A 13,226-nucleotide genomic window follows, 5' to 3' on the forward strand; every position below is an offset into this window, starting at 1 on the left:
CCAGCCCTGCCTACCTTCTCTTCTCATATCTCCCCACCCAGCTGCCAACTGGGGAGAGCCGGTCAGGCCCAGGCATAGACCCGAAGGACAACCGATGTACCCTCACCCTGGTGCCAAGTGTCCAACTAGTTCTCCCACTAGTTCCCATCTCACCATTTTCCTTTTTTCGCCTCTGGAAATTTCCAGAAGGATACTTGCGAAGGTGATTAGTGTCCAGTCTTTGGAATCAAGACAGACGTGGGTATGAATCCTTGCTCTGTTCTAGGCCTGTGACCTGGGTCACCTTAGTTGCCTTCTCTGTGCCTCAGTATGCTTACCTGTAAAATGGGACTGCCACTGTACTCTCTCAGTGTGTAGGGACGACGGACTGAGATCATACATGTAAAACTCTTAGCACGGTGCCTGACCAAGATGGCTATCATGCTGGTTCTTCCCAGGGCCGAAAGGGAGGTTTCATTCAGAGCTAAAGGCACAAAGATCATTGACCTTTAGGAGGCGAGATGGGCCCCTTCTCTTAAGGACCATGCCCACGGTACCAGGCTGCTATCTTGGTTGAGGATGTGGGAGTTGGGGGTGGAACGCCACTGTATGTCCTCCTCTGTGCTAGGCCCATCCCCTTTTCACAGATGAGGAGACAGAGGCTCCTGGTACAGAGTTTGCCCAGGGACACACAGCTCCTATGTAGAGTGAGAACGTGTTCTCATGCTTCCATACAGGGCTCTCCCCCACCCCACTGAGCCCCTCAACCCCCTGTGAAACATCCCATTGGATGTGGGGGTGCCATTCCCATTCTGCAGGTGTAGGATCCGAGGTCCAGACAAGTCGCCTGCTGGCCTGGAGCAGTGGGGCTGGCATGGACCAGCTCTGCCCCGGGGAAGGCCCAGCTCCTGCGAGCCCCTGGAGGGGCTGGTGCTGAGGCCTGTGAGGCCTATCAGCCCCCTCGTGGACAACAGCAACCCCCAGCCCTGCGGGAGGCACCTGCTCAGAGGGCTCAGGAATGGTGCTTCGTATCCAGGCAACGGGCGCAGCTCAGTCCTCTTCAAGTCACAGGCCTGCAAGTCAGGACAGCGCTCCCGCAGACCTCCCTCAAGTGGCTAATTTTCTGCTTTCCAGCAGGAAATAAATCTTAAGGAGTCCAGACTCCTTGGCTCCCCAGACCCAGGAGGGAGGGGCTTCCAGCCACATTTCCCTGAACTGTCCTACCACGTAAGCCTTGCAAATGCCCCTCCGGGTCCAGTCCTCTTCCACTGTTTCCTTTTCTCCAATCTCTCCCCACCTCCCTTGTCCAGGTTGGATGTCTGTGTGGGTCTTGTCAACCAAACTAGACACAATGGGTGGGAATTACAGGAAGGCAGAGTTCACCTCCATACAAAGATGAGTACCCCCACCCGGGGGAGGACTGGAAATGTGGTTCAGGTGTTAAAAGATGCATAGGAATCAGAGAGACCCCGGGAGAAATCCTGGCTTCCCCCACACCCTGCCTGTGTGATTCAGGCTGAGTGCCTCAACCTCTCGGAGCTGCAGTTCCTCAGCTGTCAAAGGATGCCATCCCAGAGGATGGGCCCAGAGGCCAAATGACATCAGCAATCCTGGCACTTAGCTGAGATCAGGACATGCGCATTTCCTTCCCTCTCTGGGGGCAGTGAGCTGCCTGACCCTGGATGTATTAAACACATGTCGGCGGGTCCTAGTGTGGGACGGACGGGGTACAATCTCGCACTTTACTTCTTGCACTGAAGTAAAGATTGCACTCAGTGTCTCTGAGTTTTTCCAACTCTAAGGAAACACACGCCTTGGCCTAGGCTGGCCGTGGGAAGATGGGTATATCACTGAGTACACACAGTTACCCGCCCCCCCCCCCCCCCCCACACACACACACATGGTGTGTGATCCATCCATATGAAATGTCCCGAAAAGGCAAAATCTATAGAGAGTAGATTGGTGGTTGCCTGGGGCTGGGGGTGGGCACGGGAACCGATGACCAATGCATAGCAGATTTCTTTTGGGGGTGATGGAAATATTCTAAAATTAGATCGTAGGGATGGTTGCACAACTATAAATTTACTATGAGTCCCTGACTCATATCCTGCAAATGAGCACATTTTATGGTGTGTAAATTCTACCTCCATAAAGCTGTTAAAAACAACAACAGCAAAACAGCACAATCACCAACAAAGCAGAGGCCGGAGGGGCCAAGGCCATGGTGGAGGGCGAGGGCCGCACCCTGTGGTGGCAGTGGCAAGCTGACCCGAGGTCTCCGCCAGTCTCCACGACTTCTTCTCTGGGGTTTCACGTGGGCACTTTCTTGTTGTTTAAAATGCGAGGAAAGGGAACAGGCCCACCAGCAGACCTCTTTAAATATCAGAAGCAAAGTCCAGGCGCTGTGAGGAGGTAGGGTTCAGCAGAAGGGTTAGGGGCCAGGGATGGTGCAGCAGGAGGGAGGAGCCTGCAGGAAACTGGTCTCCCAGAAGCCCTTGGAGAGCAGGGCTGGGTGGCGGCTCAGGCCACCTGTGGACTGGGGTCCCTGAGCGAGGGTAAAAGCCATGGGCCTGGTCTAGCCTTATCTTGAAGGCATTGGTGGGTCTGCTTGAGAGGTAAAGCAATGAAACCAGCCTAGAACTAAGCAGCCACTCTGTGCCAGGGAGGGACTGACATTTATCTTGGTGATGTGACTGGCTGTGAGACCTACAGGTCAGCAGAGAAGACCTGGGGAGAGATTTAAACTGCTCATGGTGGTAAAGATGTCTGGTTTAAACCTCTCCACAAGTGAAAGGCGGGTATCTATCAAACCCATTGTAGACAAAAGGAAACCAGAGCTCTGGAAGGTCAGTCACTTGCCTGAGGCCACATAACAGGTGGCAGGGGTAGGATTTGAACCCAAGACCTGTGCAAAGCAGAAGAATAACTTTCAAAGCAATCTGGACATTGCTCTTAGTTGGTAGTGAGAGCCCCATCACTAGAGGTATGCAAGCAGAAGCTCAATGATGACCTCTCAAGGTGTGAAAACGGATGACTTTGAAACCCCTCCCAGTCCAGTTAGTGTGTGAAGCCACAAGTCCTTGCTGCCTATTTCCCTTGAGAGTTAAGTCTATACTCTGAGTGAAGCAGGAAGGCCTGAGCCCTCCTGAGGGAGGGGACTCGTGGGCAGGGCCCAGCTGGCACCTCCTCAGCGGCAACCACAGCTGCTCTGAATGCTCACCACAAATCAGCACTGATTGCTGCTTGGGGCTAAAGTGATACCTGAATACACATAGGCCCGGCCTGGGCGTCATCACAGGGCTCCAGGCAACTCCACTTTAGCCTAAACCCAGCCCCAGTTGTGGGTGCCGAAGAAGAAGCAGGAGCTGCCAACCCAAAGCAGCTGCCCAGCCAGTCCAATGGGGCCCAATCTGGCCCTGCAGCAGCGCCTGTTTCATCCCTGTCCCCCCTCCCTCTCCTCAGTGCGGGGCTTCCCGAGGTCTCAGCATCCTGGCTGCGGTTTGCAAGCTCCCTCCTCTCAGCCCTGGACTCATCACAGGATGAGCTCATAGGAGGCCCCTTCCCAAGTGAGAGCCCCAGGCCTGGGAGAGGCCCCACTGTCTTTCATGTGCCTGCTTCACCCTGAGAAGGCAGTGAGGAGGCGGGGCCTCTGAGGAGGGGGGTGGGCTGGTCTGGGCTAGGGGCTCCCCAGTCACCTCCTCTCATGGGGCTCCTAAGCCAGCTTTGAGGAGGGACCTAGGTGAATGACAGGGCCTCCCTGATCCACACCTCCCATCGTCCACCTGGGTCCCCCGCTCTCTCCCACCTAGCGCCATCCTCAGAGGGGTCCAGATTTGCTCTTGCAGTTCTTGTGCGTCGGCTCCAGGTCAAGAACCCAGACCTGCAGATGGTACCTAGGTCTCCTCCCGCCCAAGAGAGAGAACATGGAGACTTGGGGTGGAAGGGGTTTGCAGACACTAATTACAGGGCAGGACAGTTCAGATGCTTCTAAGGTACTGAGACAGAGGGACAGAAGTGGCTCTCTGGGCTCCAGCACTCAATTGGCTCAGCTCCTCTGAGGGAATGTTCTAGCAACAGGGCAGGGCTTCTCCAGGACCCAGGGTATCCAGCCCCACCGTGTCTCCTCCCCATCCATTGCAGGCTCAGCTCTGCCCTCCAGAGGCAGCCTCAGCCTCTACCCTCCCCACCATCTTCCCAGGGCTCAGATCTTCCCACCTCCTCTGCATAAACCCTTTCAAGGCTCCCCAGCACTTCTGGGGACCCACCAAACTCAGAGCACAAGAGGCCTATGACCACCCCCGCCTTCCCCCTGCCCTCTTGTCACTCCACCCCAGCAGCACCTGTGTAGCTCCTGAAATGCTGCTGCTCTGTCGTGCCCCAGGGACTTTGCATGTGCTAATCCCACTGCTAAGAATTCCCTCCCCTCTCCTAAGTCACACACAGTTTTCTTTGTCACCTCAGTCATTCATAATCCAAGCACCTTCCCCAGCACCTCCCTCTCCCCAGCACGGGCCCCAACACCCGTTCTTTGTGCCACCGCCTCGCAGTATATTAACCTCCTGCCGCCTGCCTGTTGCTCTCAGTGATTCCAGCTTGAGCTTGCATCCCAGTCCCCTGGACGGCTTAGCAAAGCCCAGATTGCTGGACCTCAACCCCAGCCTCCGATTCATTAGGTGTGGGGGAGGAGGAGTCCGAAAATCTGCATTTCCATTTCCAACAAGTTCCCAGGCAGTGCTGAGGCTGCTGGTGTGGGGACCATATCTGAGAACCGCTAGTTAAACCCTAATCTCTTTGAGGTCCACCTTGGGTGGCATTTCACCTTCAGTCTCTGAAAGAGTCTGGCATAGTTGCTGCTCAATAAACAAATGGGTGGAAGGTGCTGTTTCACCTGTTGTAGCCGATGTGGTGGCAGGAGAACGTGCGGAGACCATCTTTCTGATTTGTTCTCTCTGCTGTGGGCAGTGTCCCTCCCTTTCCAAGATGGTGGTTAATCACTAGGTCCTACGCCTGGGGACTGCTGTCTCCAAGGTCAGCACAGAGATCGCTGGGCCTAGGAAGACAGGCTGGAGCCCCAGGAGGTAGCACACAAGGGTGGAGCCTGTGAGGAGGGGCAGAGGCAAAGGCTGGGGAAAGGGTTGGGGGGCATTGCTGGAGTCAACAAGGAGAAGTGGATTTTGTGGGATCCAAGAGCTACAGGCTCAAACGCCCTGATCCCGGAACAGCCTTCCCAAGAGGTGACAGGACCCTGAGGTGCCTGAGAGAGGCTGGGATTCTAAACACCCAAACTCCTGGCCTGCAGGTGCAACCAAAGACCACACGCCTAGGTTGGCATGGAAATGGCTGCCGCCCACTTGCCCTCACTGGGCCCTGAGGCTTGGCAAGTGAGCCTCTCTGTGGGGTCCTGAGTGCACTGAAGCCAGGCAGCCTCCCCCCAATATTCTGGGTCACGCAAAGGCCCCCAAGTTTCCTACACAATCCTAGGGGGCCAGTCTCCTCCCTCCCCAATGTGACTGGGATCGAATGTCCTTCAAATGGGCAAAGGTGGCTCAGCGACAGTCAGATCTAGAGAAATAAAGGCAGGGGGCAGATTGCACCCTCGTGTTGGTAAAACTCAAACCTGCCCCAGTCCATGATGCTCTGGGCCGTGTGCTGGGTAGGCCCTGGCCCCTTCCTGATGAGGGAAGGAGAGTGGCAGCCGAGGGCACAGGTGTGGAAGTGAGCGATCACCCTGCCAGGAACAAGGCATCTGAAACTGGACTGGGCCCTGGGGCTCTGACAGAAGAAGGGTCCCGGGCATGTGACCAGACACAGTGTCGGTGCACCTGTCCCTCCAGGCCTGGCCCTATGTGGCACGCCTCACACCACCCCCCTGGCCTCAGGACACTGGGGATCCTCCAGGTCAGAGCAAACAGGAGTCAGAGATGCCAGGCTGCCCAGAGGACAGGCAGTGCCTGGGTCCAACAGGACCACCGAGGCACCAGCCTCGGGACTTCGGGCCTGGACTGGCCACTGTCCCCTCCTAACTGCATACCTGTCCGCTGTCCTTACGAAGAAAAAAAGGAGAAAAGCTCCGATTTTGGAACACTGCTGGGAAAGGGAATGAGAGAGCTGGCCATGAGGGCAGGGGTTGGGTGTCGGGGGCTGCATTTGCTTTTTAATTTAAGTCTCTCTGGATCGTTTGAATTTTTAAGGAGCATGTTTTACTTCTGAAATAACAACTTTAAAAAAATAATTTGTGTCTTAAAAGTGCAAAGCAGTCTGCAAAAATATGTCTGGAAGAAAGAAGTATATGCAGCAACTAGCTTAAGGGGGTCATTAAATAGGCCAACAGCATCCTCTCTTGAGCGTTCCCCACGTGCTCAGAGCTCTGCTCCTCGTCTTAACACCCATTATTTAATCTAATGCTCATCAGAGCCCCGGGAGCTGGCTGCTATTAGAGCCATCATTTTCTAGATGAGAAAATAGAATTTAAGAGAGACAAAATAACATGCCCGAGGCCACCCCGCCTCGGAGCTGGGGTCTGAGCAAGCTCTCATCCTTACATCAGGGCACACGCCACGCCGCCTCCCACGACTGAAATGAGAAACTGACAAGTCCAAAAGCCATTTGTTTTGCGTCCCCTCCATGACTTGGAAACTACTAATGTTGCACAGGAGCCAAAATCAAACTGTTACTGGTGCCTCCAACCACCTTGGACACTTGGACTGAGGCTAGGAGAGCAAGTATTACAGTGAATCCACTGTAATCCGGCCATCTGTCCACCCTTCACCAACCACTGATGGAAGCTCCCGGCGTGCCCGGCTCTGCGCTGGATGCTGGCGACTACGGAGGGTGAGAGGCTCACAGCCACCAGCAAAGGACCAGGTGAGCACAAGGCGGATTGGACCCTGCGCACCTTCCAATATGTAGGCTTTGCGTCCTTCAGAAATATCCAAACTCCTTGCGATTCGGGATCCAGAGGCATTAAAAGAGGTGAGAATGAAGCATAGCCGTATAATCCATGCCCAGTGGTGAGCCAATCTTCTCCAAAATACTTTAGTTTGCATAATGCTGAGCCAGGAAATTCAATCCATCCCTTCAAACCACCTAGGTACAAGGCCAGGCCAGTTCACTGGGGTGGACTCTCCAGCATTTCCCTGTAACCTCAGCCCCAGCATGGAAAGGGAGGGCTTATGCAAAGCTCCAGGAGCCCGTGTACTAAAGGGTCATGAGTTCGATTCCTGGTCCAGGGCATGTACCTGGGTTGCAGATTCGATACCTGGCCCTGGTTGGGCGCATGCGGAAGGCAATCAATTGATGTGTCTCTCTCACATGGATCTCTCTCTCTCTCTCTCTCTCTCTCTCTCTCTCCCTCTCTCCCTCGTCCTTCCTCCCCTCCCTTTCACTCTCTCTAAAAAATTCAATGGAAAAAATATATTCTTGGATGAGGATTATAATAGTGTGAAAAGTAACTGACACACATCCACCAAGTGTGACTGTAATTCAGCGTTGACTGATACACTGGACAAGGGACTGGGGGCAAGACACGCAGAGGAGGGGTCCTGCCCTCAGCAGACTCCCTGAGAGTGGGGCCTTTCAGCTTTGCTCCCCCTCAACCCCCAGCAAATGAAACAGTGCCTGGCACATAATAAGAACTCAACAGTCAGTGGCTGAAGAAAGGAATGAATGAATACTCATTGCCCCAGGAGCACTGAGCACACCATATAAGGCAGGGTGATGCTGAACACTGAGCTGTCTGCCTGATGAGTCAGAGCTGCAGAATCCATAGGGGGTGGGGGGGGAGAGAGAAAGAGAGCGAGAGAGAGAGAGAGAGAGAGAGAGAGAGAGAGAGACACGGGGGCGGGGGGGGGGGGAGAGAGAGAGAGAGAGAGAGAGAGAGAGATGAAGGCCAAGAAGGTTTGTGGTTGACCCAAATCAAGCAAAGGACAGATCTTAAAAAGCACTCGGCCAGTTGCCTAGGAGGCAGAAGCATATGCTGTGGTTTGCCATCTATTTTTTTCTGCAGAGCAATCTTTTTTTCAAATGAAATCATACACCGCACCCTAAATGCATCACAGAGGCTGCCACAGTGGACGTCAGCTGGGGCTGCGAGGCTGGCCCGTTTGCCTGTGCCCTGGAACCCCACACAGGCCCCTGGGGCCCTGGAAGATGGGCTCCCGCTCAGTCAGTGCCTTCCCTCTTCCCCTCCCTCTCAGAGGCCCCAGGAAGTGGTGGCTGAGGGCAGGGGGGTGGGGTGGGGGGCGGCTATAGCTGCTCTTCTGGGGGCCACTGAGAGCAAATAAATGCTAAAATAGCTCAAGAAACTTTACCCAGCCAGGGGGTGGGGGTGGGGTGGGAATGGGGCAAAGGGAAGAAGGAAAAGATCCTTTGAGCAAGTGGAGGGGAACCCAAGGCAACCTGATACGGGGTGGCTGAGATGGTGAGGTGTATGTGTGTTTGTGTATATGTGTGGGCATGTGTTTTTGTGTATGTGTGTGTATATAAATGTGTGTGTTTGTGTGTATGTAAATGTGTGTGATTCTGCGTATGTGTATGTGTGTGATTCTGTGTATGTGAATGTGTGTGTGTGTGCGTGTGTGTAATCAGGCTTCCAGATACCAGATCCACGAAACCGAGGTCTACCTGTGAGAGGCCACAGGCAGGACCTGCTTGGGACAAATCAGCCCTCCTGCCTGCTCCCTATCCCCGCCCCCTGCCCGCTAGGGAGCATCCGCTGTTTTGTCTGCCCACATTCCTTCCTCCTTTTTCTGAAGATTGTACTTGGGCAGATGGCCATCCAGAATAAAGACTCTAACTTTCAGTCTCCCCTGCGGCCAGGTGTGTCATATATCTACATTCTGGCCAGTGGGACACGAATGCAAGTGACATGTGCACCCCCTTAAAGGATGGGGCACCCTCTCCTTTTCTGATTGCCCCTCTTGCTGAGCAGAATGGAGACCGACACCACCGTGGGCCATCGCGGATCACGTAGACAAGTGATGGAGGAGTCACAGGACAGAAGGAAACTTGGCCTCTCACGCTTTTGTGGAGAAGAAACCCCTTAGCTCAGTGGTACTTAGGAAAAAGCATCCTCTCTTTTGTTTAAGGAGCCGTGACTTTGGGATTTTGTCACACACAACCAAACCCATATCCCAACTAATGCAAGGACCTTCGAGGATTGTGCACAATCTAGATAAAGCATCTTCACGCATCCATGCAGTCAACAAACAACGGCCAATTTGCTCTGCTGGGATCTGGGGATTCACCTACAACAGACAAGCCCCTGCCCTCACCGAGTCTACATTCCAGTGTGAATGTGGACTCCACTCCATCCATGCGAGAATCAACTAGTGACAAGCTGACAGGGCAGGCTCACGACTAGTACAGTAACTGGGTCCTGGGTCCTGAGCTTACTGGGTGCCCATCCTGTTCTCAGTCTTTTTCACGTGTTACCTTATTTTATCTTCACCACAAACCCAGAAAGTGGGTGCTACTGCTTCCTTGGTTGACTGAGGAGGGGGTTGAGACACAGAAAGGTCTCAAGGCCACACAGCTAAACACTGGTGATTCCAGGATTTGAACCCTGGTCTGCTGGACTTTAGAGCCTTAGCCACTCCTGCTAAAGAAGGGACTAAATCAGGGCCCCATGACAAAGAATGAGAGGGTGCCCTGCTGACAGTTACCACTAGCAACAACAACAACGAAAACAGCATAACGCCCCGTGCGGAACAAGCCTGAACTCCCTTACCTCAGTGGCTGGCGTCTGGAAAAGGGTTGTGTCCACGTTTCTAGAAGCCAAATTCAAAGGGTTCACGTCGCTTTGACGACAGTGCCAGAAGCTCTTGCCACTGCAAGCTCCGTGCTGTCCAGGAGATGCCCACCTGTCAGAGACAAACAGAGCCAGCCGTGACGGCCTCGTTGGGGGAGGGCTTACTGGCTCACGCTGCCTGAGGTCTCTTGTTTTTGTTTGAAATGCTCTCTGGACCCCGGGGAGGCCGTGTGATGAGGCAAAGACTGCAGGAGTCTGAGGTTACGCATCAGGACTGGGAAGCCAGACAATTCTAAGACGCAAAGATATGCATATGCCTGTGTGTACGCCCGAAAAAAAATACGTAAGCATCTCGCTGCGTCTAGCACAGTGCACTTTGCAGAGTGGGGATGCTCGACAAATGTTCATGGCTTGCTTGAATGTAAAACATAATTTTATACGTCCAAGCGAGGGGGTGGGAACTGCGGGAGAGTTCAAGTGCATTGGAGGAAAGATCCTTGCTCATGTGCACATGCATTCCTGGAATGCTCCATTGAGCCAGCCCAGCGGCATCGTTTTACCAACAAGGAGAATGACACCCAGAGAGGGGCAGTGACTTGTCCAAAGTCACTCAGCAAGTTGGTGGCAGAGTGAGGCCTACACCTGGGGTCTCTCCGGTTTCGTGGCTGGGTGCTCTCTCCAGGGATGCTCCCTTCTTTGCAGTTGTCAGCCTTGCAGCCCCTGGAGCAGCCCAGGGCGCACAGCCAGGGTCTGCTGCCTGCCTGTCAGGTGCATGCTGGGAAAGGCCAGGGCCAAGGAGGGTTTCCTGGCTGTGCTTAAGCCGGGACAAGGTGTGGGAGGCAATGCCCACAGTAGCATAAGCTTCAGAGGCAGGTGGATCTCGCCCCATCCTGGGGCAACCTCTCTCCAGAAGTGGGGCCCTGGGCAGCTCAGGGCGTGAGTCTCCAGGTCTGTAAAACAGGGAGAATGACAGCATTATCTTCAAGAACTGCAGGGAGTAAAAATGGCTTCCATGAGTCTGTAAAGCCTTCAGTAGAGCATTTGGCATACAGCAAGCGCTCAATAAATGTTAGGGAGGCAACACAGGAGAGAACGCAGTGAGTGCCTGCGGGGGAGGTGGGGCACTGGACTGGGAGTTGCTTTTTGTCCTCGGCACATCTTTAGACAAAACCCTCTCATTCCACCAGTTATTTGTTCCCTCTGATCGACCGGGACCCCTCTTCCCTGCCTCTCAGGGACCAGTGTGGGCCCGCACCCACCCTATCTGCTTCTCCCTCTGGGCTGCAAACTCCCCACCTGCCCACGGGACCCCAAGCCCCTGCCCACATTTCACCAGCCAGCAAAATGCAAATGTCATTAGCGCTCTGCAAGCTGGTGAATGCTAATGTCACACCAGACGGCAGCCAGCGCGTGAGAACTGGAGAGGGGCGGGTGGGGTGGGACAAATCCCCAGGAGAGGTGGCATTCTCCGCTTTTTCCAAGAGGGTCTGATAGAGAAAGAAAGGAATGGCTGCAGGAAAGAGGTGACAGCGGAGACGGTCTTAGCAGCTTGCTATGCAGCTGTGCCGTTCTCACGCGCTCACTGTGGCCGCCCGTGCTCCCGGCTCCAGCCCCATCCGGATGGCATGTGTGTGTCAGCCTCTCCGGGCCTCCTCCCTATACCCTTGATGAAGTGGCTCATCGGGGGTGACCCCCAGCCTCCATCTTTCGTTTACACCCCAGTCCATGCTCCCTCACACCTATTAGGAGAAGCAGACCACCCACCCCATTAACAGACCCATGGCTGGCGGGGCGGGGGCTTCATTCCCAGGAGGTGACAGCAGGAGGCCCCATGGACCTGCAGGCAGCAGTCCTGGGGTCCCGTCCCAGGATGTGAGCACTCAGGCACACCTTCTCCTCCATGGGGCCCTGGCTTCTCCCTGTGAGAGGGGGTGTTGGACCTGCCACTGGTCCCTGCAGTCTCTCAGGGCCAGGTCTAAAGCCAGAGCTCTAATAACTCACAGGCAGAGACACCAAAGTAAGGCCCCTCCTCCCCCAATGTCCTGATGACCCCAGCAGGCACATTAGGGCTTCCTGGAGTAGAGGGCAGACGTGTGTATCTGGAGAGGAGAGAGGGTGCTGTGGGCAGGGGGGCCAGGGTGAGCAAAGGCACAGAGATACCCAGATTGGGGCCTCGGGCAGAGCAGGAAATGAGATGGAAAAGTCCTGTGATCAGCGCTTTACACTGAACGTTGGTAAAATGTGGACAGTGCTCCCTTGCACTGGGCTGGCCCTGAATGCCACAGAGAAGACACAGGCATTTTCCTGAAGATCACAAGCAACATGAGCATTCACTCATGTTGGTGAGCATTAATTAAACACCTGCTGTATATCCAGTACGCAGAAGGTGCCAGGGATGAGTGAGGCACAAATTACACCTCCAAAGGAGCTCACTGTTATGGAGAAGGGAAGGTTAAGTGCCCTGGTTTTCATAGTTCAAGGAGGCTGAGGAGGGCTCTTCACTTGGTTCTGAGTTCAGAGAAGGGAGGGGCCCCTTCTTTGAGCCCCGGGAAGGCTTTCTGAAAGAGGGGGCAGATTTGAACGTATGGAGAGGAGAGGAAGACACCATGGGCAAAGGGACCAGGGTGAGCAAAAGCATGGAGGTACCCACGTGTGGGGTGGGTATCCAGGACCATGAGCCAAGACTGCCTAGGAAATGAGACAGGGAGGGAAGGCAGGGGCCGGAGGGGTAAGGTCCTTGAATGATGCTAGGCTAAGGATGAGAAACTTCATCCATAGGCAATGGGGAGCCACTGAAGGTCATAGAGCAGAGGTATTCTCCAGGTAGATAAAAAGTAGGAGGGAGCCCAAGCAAGTGGAAACAGATGAGAGAATGAAAGGAGGATGGGAAGGGCCTGGTGGTAGAGGTGGAGAGTAAAGAGATGATGAAAGGGTGGGTGGGAGAGGGAGACAGATATCGGGGGAAAGATGGTGACTGGACTTAAACATGTTGGGTTTGCATCCCAGCTCTACCACTGTCATCAACTGTGTGGCCTCAGGCAGGTCATTTAACCTCTCTGGGCCTCAGTTTCCTTCTCTATAAAGTGAAAAAATAATAATAAAGCCACTTCCTAGGGAGGTAGGATTCAACCAGACAATCTATACTAATAAAAGGGTAATATGCTAATTAGACGGATAGACCAGATGTCTTCTGGATGTCATTCTGGATGTCCTTCCTAACAAAGCTGGGGCCCAGGCGAAGCCATCCAGGGTCCCGGGTGCCTGCGGCCAGAGGGAGGGAAGCCTGGGTCCTGGGTGCTTGTGGCCAGAGGGAGGGAAGCCTGGGTCCTGGTTGCCTGTGGCTGGCTGGAGGACGAAAGCCTGGGTCCCAGGTGTGGGGGCCGAGGCAGAGGCAGTTAGGGGCGATCAGGCAGGCAGGCAGAGTGGTTAGGGGTGATCAGGCAGGCAGGCAGGCAAGCGGTTAGGAGCCAGCCATCCTGGATTGTGAGAGGGTGCAGGC

The 13,226-nt window shown here is 54.5% G+C and overlaps 1 protein-coding gene across 2 annotated transcripts in view; it reads right to left on the minus strand.

Annotated features, from left to right (window-relative positions):
* The window catches only part of TSPAN18 (tetraspanin 18), a 143,016-nt gene that overhangs the window by 34,373 nt on the left and 95,417 nt on the right, over positions 1–13,226 (minus strand). The window contains exon 3 of one of the 2 annotated variants that reach the window (XM_006097905.3): positions 9,707–9,839. The exons of the other annotated variant lie outside the window; for it this stretch is intronic. The gene's annotated coding sequence lies outside the window, so the exon portion shown is untranslated. The remainder of the gene's footprint in view (positions 1–9,706; positions 9,840–13,226) is intronic. 2 annotated transcript variants of the gene reach the window in all.

The sequence above is a fragment of the Myotis lucifugus genome, unplaced genomic scaffold, assembly GCF_000147115.1.
Source record: "Myotis lucifugus unplaced genomic scaffold, Myoluc2.0 scaffold_213, whole genome shotgun sequence".
In the NCBI taxonomy this organism is placed as follows: Eukaryota; Metazoa; Chordata; class Mammalia; order Chiroptera; family Vespertilionidae; genus Myotis; species Myotis lucifugus.